Source organism: Octopus bimaculoides, chromosome 1 (assembly GCF_046866305.1).
Source record: "Octopus bimaculoides isolate indiv1 chromosome 1, ASM4686630v1, whole genome shotgun sequence".
NCBI lineage: Eukaryota > Metazoa > Mollusca > Cephalopoda > Octopoda > Octopodidae > Octopus > Octopus bimaculoides.
In genome coordinates this window covers 66,989,507-66,995,738 of record NC_142928.1, presented here as the reverse complement: position 1 = coordinate 66,995,738, position 6,232 = coordinate 66,989,507, and the positions used below count along the sequence as shown (strand labels likewise).

At 42.0% G+C, this 6,232-nt stretch overlaps 1 protein-coding gene across 2 annotated transcripts in view; it reads left to right on the top strand.

Annotated features, from left to right (window-relative positions):
• LOC106870789 (ADP-ribosylation factor-like protein 5B) overlaps positions 1-6,232 on the top strand; it is a 109,836-nt gene that overhangs the window by 4,286 nt on the left and 99,318 nt on the right. The window lies entirely within an intron of this gene.

Below are 6,232 nucleotides of genomic sequence, written 5' to 3'. Positions count from 1 at the left end.
CGCAAGGCCAGCTGTTTTGAGGGGAGAGGTTTCGTTGATACCGTCGACCCCAGAAGGATGAAAGCAAAGTTGACTTTCGCAGGATTTGAACTCCGTAAATAGTCAGAAAGTAATAATAATTAATGTTAAAACTGAAGAGGAGGGGGATTTGGATTATAATTGATATTATTTTCACAATTAATTTAAGGAAGAGGAAAACCAATTTGGCAGGTTCAGGGTATATCAAATGTCAGCTCAAGAGCTTTGAGCTCAGAACATTGCAGGCACTAAACCAGTGATTCCTAAAATTTTTCAGACTGCAACCAGGCCACATTCCTGGCGTCCCACCCCTCACTCATCACCACAAACATAGACCACTTTCTGCAGCAAATTCACAACTGTATTTCACAAATAAAACTTAACCTAATTAATCTATTTTTTTTTATATATCCATCACCCCCCCCCCCCTCCCATTTTCACCATCCCATTATCACCCCACTTTGGGAACCACTGCACTAAACCATATCATACAAGTCATCAAACTAGGCCTCCTCTCTTTCGTTGTTGTATATACTTGAACCATGATAATGGTGATGGCATTGACCGAGTTGAGTGACAGACAAGTTGTTTAATATGATTAACTTGCTGTATATCTTGCTACTTATTCCATGAATAAATAGATAGAAAGACCAAATTGATTCAGTAGGAATTGAATTTAGAGTCGGGCAGGGGCAGGGGTGGCTGAGTTGTCAGAACAACTGTAAAGAAAGTATCAACTTCCTGCTCACTGTCACAGATACCATAACCATATATCATCTCGTGGTATACATTAATGGTAGAGGTTTTGTGTGTTATGTTGAAAGCTGAGTAACCTGTTATTCTTAAGTATCTGAAATGGTGAAACACTATAATTTAGGTACATGTAATTTTAATTAAACGTATATAGGGACAGGCATGGCTTTGTGGTTAAGAAGTTAGTTTTCCAACCACATGGTTTCAGGTTCAGTCTCACTGTGGAACTTTGGGTAATTGCTTTCTACTATAGCCCCAGGCCAATCAGAACCTTGTGAGTGGATTTGGTAGATGGAAACTGAGAGAAGCGTAATACATATTATATGCATGTGTGTGTCTACTTGTCTTGGCATTCATGGGATTGTTATAAACTAATGTCATTCATTTGCAATATTCTGTGAAAACACGCCTGGCTATAGGGAAATATTGCCTTGCTTGGAAACAGGTAAGGTTTCACAACAGGAAAGGCATCCAGCTGGTGAAAAGTCTACTTCAACAAATTCCATCCGACCCATAAAAACATGGAAAAGCAGATGTTAAAATGATGATGGTGATGACATATGTGCCCTGAAAGATGCTGTTATTTTTTTGAGTAAAATTTTCTCATGTTTTTAATTATTTTTCTGTGTTAGTATGAATATTTTTTTTTCTTAAGCAGCTTATTCAAGGAAATAAGAGCAGCTCCCATGACATTTTTCAGGGCCTCTGATACTGGAGGTAAGGAATTGGGAGAAAGTTCTCAAACCAGAGCCCTGGATCAAAGGTGTGTAACAGTGTTGTCTGCTAAAGATAGGTAGGAATGTTAAACCAAGTTATAGATGAAGTCTACAATCTTTAAACACCAATAGTCCTATTGTACAATTTCCAACTTGTGAATTTCATTTGCAACCCTTTATTTGCCCTCCTCCACCTGAGGCTATAATAGAAGGTACATGTTTAAGGAGCTGCAGAGTAGAATTGACCCTGAAATCACGCAGTTGAAATAGAAACCTTTTGACAACACAACCATGTTTGTGTTCTTTAGTTAGGGATTTTGTTTGAGCAGTTGCCCCCATTACAATACTGCTAATGGAACCTAAGGCTAACAGAATCAGCATAATGGTTATAATAGTGTTTAAAATAAGGAAGTTAGATCATTAACCTCTCAGCTATTGTGTGTCATAACCAAAATTATTCATTTGTTTTATTATTAAATAAACAAATCAATTATAATTCTAATCCCTTGTTAAATCGATTAAACTGGAATATTTAATTGGTGTTTGATTATCCTTTACTATATTTCAGCAAGTGTGAATGTCAAAAAAACACATAGCAGAGTGGGTTTACCATGAACACCTAGTGGGAACTTTATGAAGTCATTTAATCTGCTAGAAATAGCAACCAAATTCCCTCACATCATATTATTGTCTTAAAAATAAGACACATTAGACAGTGTAGTCTAAGTTATGCCAAAAAGAAATGGTTATGACTGGAATGTGTTCCATGATTGTCTGACCTGGGTTAAACAACAGCAAGAACAGGAGAAAGAACCAGAAAAGACAAAGACTGCAGAAAGGAAGAACAGGTTTTAGGAACGAATTAGATACCCCTACAGCTCAAAAATCTGCTAAAGGCATCCATGGGCTAGATAGGATTGTTAAACCAGGTTACAAATTAAGTCTATGATGTTGAAACAAGAACAGTCTCACTGACCAGTATCCTTACTGTTTCTGTCTGCCAAATTCCACTCACTAGGCTTTGGTTGACCAATGACTCTCGTAGAAAAAGCCATATAGTAAGCTTGAACCTGAGACCATACAGCTATGCAACATACATTTTTTTTAAACTTCAGAGCCACGTTTGTACCCTCCCAGCGAGGGTTTTTGTTTGAACACTTTGGTTTTTATGGCTAATCATCCCATGTTTTCTCAGACATAACGTACCAAAGATTATGTACTTGTACCATGTAAAAGTGTCCATGCCATTGTCTTGTAAGAAGCACTCGGTACACTCTGTGAAGTGGTTGGCATTAGGAGGGACATCCAGCCATACAAATCTTGCCAAAACAGACAATTGGAGCCTTTGCAGCTCTCCAGTTGTTCAGCTCTTGTCAGACTGTCCAACCCATATCAGCATGGAAGACAGGTTAAATGATAATAATGTGAATACCCGTCAGAGTGTAAGTATCTTGAGAGAAAAGCTGAACATTAGAAGCATCAGTTGTGGTGTGCAAGAGAGACGATTGCGCTGGTATGGACATGTGGTGAGAATGGATGAGGATAGCTGCGTGAAAAAGTGCCACACCCTAACAGTTGAGGGAATCCGTGGAAGAGGTAGGCCCAGGATCACCTGGGCTGAGGTGGTGAGGCAAGACCTTCGTACATTGGGCCTCACCGAGGCGATGACTACTGACCGAGACCTTTGGAAATGTGCTGTGCGTGAGAAGACCCGGCAAGCCAAGTAAGATCGTTGCCAGTGCCCCTGGACTGGTTCTTGTGCGGGTGGCACATGAGATGCACCATTTTGAGCGTGGCCGTTGCCAGTACCGCCTGACTGGCTCCCGTAGGATTTTCGAGCGAGATCGTTGCCAGTGCCCCTGGACTGGCTTGTGCGGGTGGCACATAAAAGACACCATTTCGAGCGTGGCCATTTTCGTGCGGGTGACACGTAAAAGCACCCACTACACTCTCTGAGTGGTTGGCGTTAGGAAGGGCATCCAGCTGTAGAAACTCTGCCAAATTAGACTGGAGCCTGGTGTTGCCATCCGGTTTCACCAGTCCTCAGTCAAATTGTCCAACCCATACTAGCATGGAAAGCGGACGTTAAACGATGATGATGATGATATGATGATTTATCTAATACATTCTTTATTTTAATGGTAGGATGTTGTATTTCTTTGAAATCTAGTTGCTGTTTTAGCAACTACATAGTCTCCCTCTTTTTGTTACTGATAGTTGACTAGGAATGTATGGTGTTCACTCAAAAATATCACCTTGTTCATGATTTTAATAGATTGTAGCAACAACTTAGATGCAGTTTTTACAATCTGAGAGGTCAGCAAAATTCAGCAATTTTTTTAAAGCTTAGTCAATGCCATTATATATACTTATAATTATGTATAAATAATAGAAACAATGTTATACAAAGAGTCACCCGTATTGTAAACTAGGAAGTTCATGAAGGAGTCATACCCAATGACTGGCGTAGCAACACCTTAGTCAACTGCTATAAAGGTAAAGGTGATGCTTTTCATAGAAGTAACTACAGGGGTATCAAACTGCTGAATCAGGTGATGAAGGTCACGGAGAGGGTCATAACCCAACTAATTAGGGAGAGAGTCTGTTTAGATGGGATACAGTATGATCTTGTGCCAGGCAGAAGCACCACTGATGCTATATTCTTGGTACAGTAACTGCAGGAGAAATGCTTAGTCAAAGATAAACCTCTACTTGGCTTTTGTTGACTAGGAGAAAGTCTTTGACAGGATCCCCCGATCCCTTATCTGGTAGGCAATACGAAAATTGGGGATTGACAAGTTAATAAGAGCTGCACAGGCCCTGTACAGGAATGCTGTTAATAAGGTAAGGGTGGCAATGAGTATAGTGAAGAATTTTGGGTAGAAGTGGGGTTCACCAAGGACCAGCCCTCAGCCCCCTCTTATTCATTATAGTCCTCCAGGCAATAACAGAGGAATTCAAGACAGGTTGCTCCTGGGAGCTCCTCTATGCTGATGACCTTGCTCTCATTGCAGAATCGCTACCAGAACTAGAGAAGAAATTTCAGGTGTGGAAATAAGGTTTAGAATCGAAGGGCCTTAGAATAAATGTTGCAAAAACCAAAGTCCTAGTAAGTAGGAAGGTGAATACATCACAAACCCCTTCAGGTAGATGGCCCCACTCGATCTGTAGAAGAGTTGTTGGTAGAAACTTTATAAGATGTACCCAGTGTAAGCTATGGACACATAAGAGGTGTAACAACATCAAAGGAAGGTTAACCAGGAAGATAGCTTTTGCTTGCTGCAGATGCAATAAACACCCAGATGTTCAGAAAATTGATTCCATCTCATTCCAGGGGAGAAACTAAAAGTAGTTGATAGCTTCTGCTACCTAGGTGACCAAGTTAGTAGTGGGGGTGGATGCTCAGAGAGTGTTACCACTAGAATAAGAATAGCCTGGGCAAAGTTTAGAAAGCTCCTACCTCTACTGGTGACAAAGGGCCTTGCTCAGCGTGAAAGGTAGATTGTATGATGCATGTGTGTGAACTGCCATGCTACACGGTAGTGAAATATGGGTTGTGACTGCTAAATACCTGTGTAGGCTTGAAAGAAATGAAGCTAGTATGATCCGCTGGATGTGTAATGTCAGTGTGCACACACGACAGTGTAAGCACCCTGAGAGAAATGTTGGACACTAGAAGCATCAGATGTGGTGTGCAAGAGAGACAACTGCGCTAGTCATGTGCTGCGTATGGATGAGGAGATATGCTGTGATTGAGGAGATCTCGGCCATAGCCTACACCAGTGTCGCATAACCAGTCCATTTAAAAAGTACTTTTGAATCGCCGGGTGACATGCTGTGCTTGAGGAGACCTATTGAGTCAATCAAATCAAATCACAATCAAATGGAAATTGTAGTTGTGGCCTATGCCAGAGTGGCCTGACTGGCTCCTGTGCTGGTGGCACACAATAAGCACCATTCATGCATGGGTCATTGCCAGTGCCGCTTGACTGGCTCCCCGTGCTGGTGACATGTAAAAAGCACTATCCAAATGTGGTCAATGCTAGCATGGGTTGGACGGTTTGACTGGGGTCTGGGAAGCCAGGAAGCTGCACCAGGCTCCAATCTGATCTGGTAGTGTTTCTACAGCTGGATGCCCTTCCTAATGCCAACCACTCCATGAGTGTAGTGGGTGCTTTTTACGTACCCAAACGAGGCTGGCAACGGCCACGATCGGTTGGTGCTTTTTACATGCCACCGGCACAGAAGCCAGTCAAGGCAGCACTGGCATCAGCCATGTTTGGATGGTGCTTTTTATGTGCCACTGGCATGGGTATCACAACTACAATTTCCATTTGATTTTCATTTTGATATTGATGTACTTGACTCAATAGGTCTCCTCAAGCACGGCAGGTTGCCCTACGATCCAAGGTACTTTTGAATGGGCTGGGGCTGGTTATGCGAAACTGGTGTAGGATACAGCCGTGAACTCATTTTATTTGCCGGGTCTTCGCAGTCGCAGCATCTCTCCGGAGGTCTTGGTCTTTCGTCATTGCCTCTGTGAGGCTCAACGTTCGAAGGTCATCTATCTGTAGTACATGACCATACCAGCACAAATATCTCTCTTGCACGCCACATCCTATGCTTCTTATTTCTCTGTTGTGTGGGCACACTGACCTTACACATCCAGCAGGTCATACTAGCTTCATTTCTTTCAAGCCTATGCATGTCCTCTGGAATCACAGCCCATGTTTCACTGCCGTGAA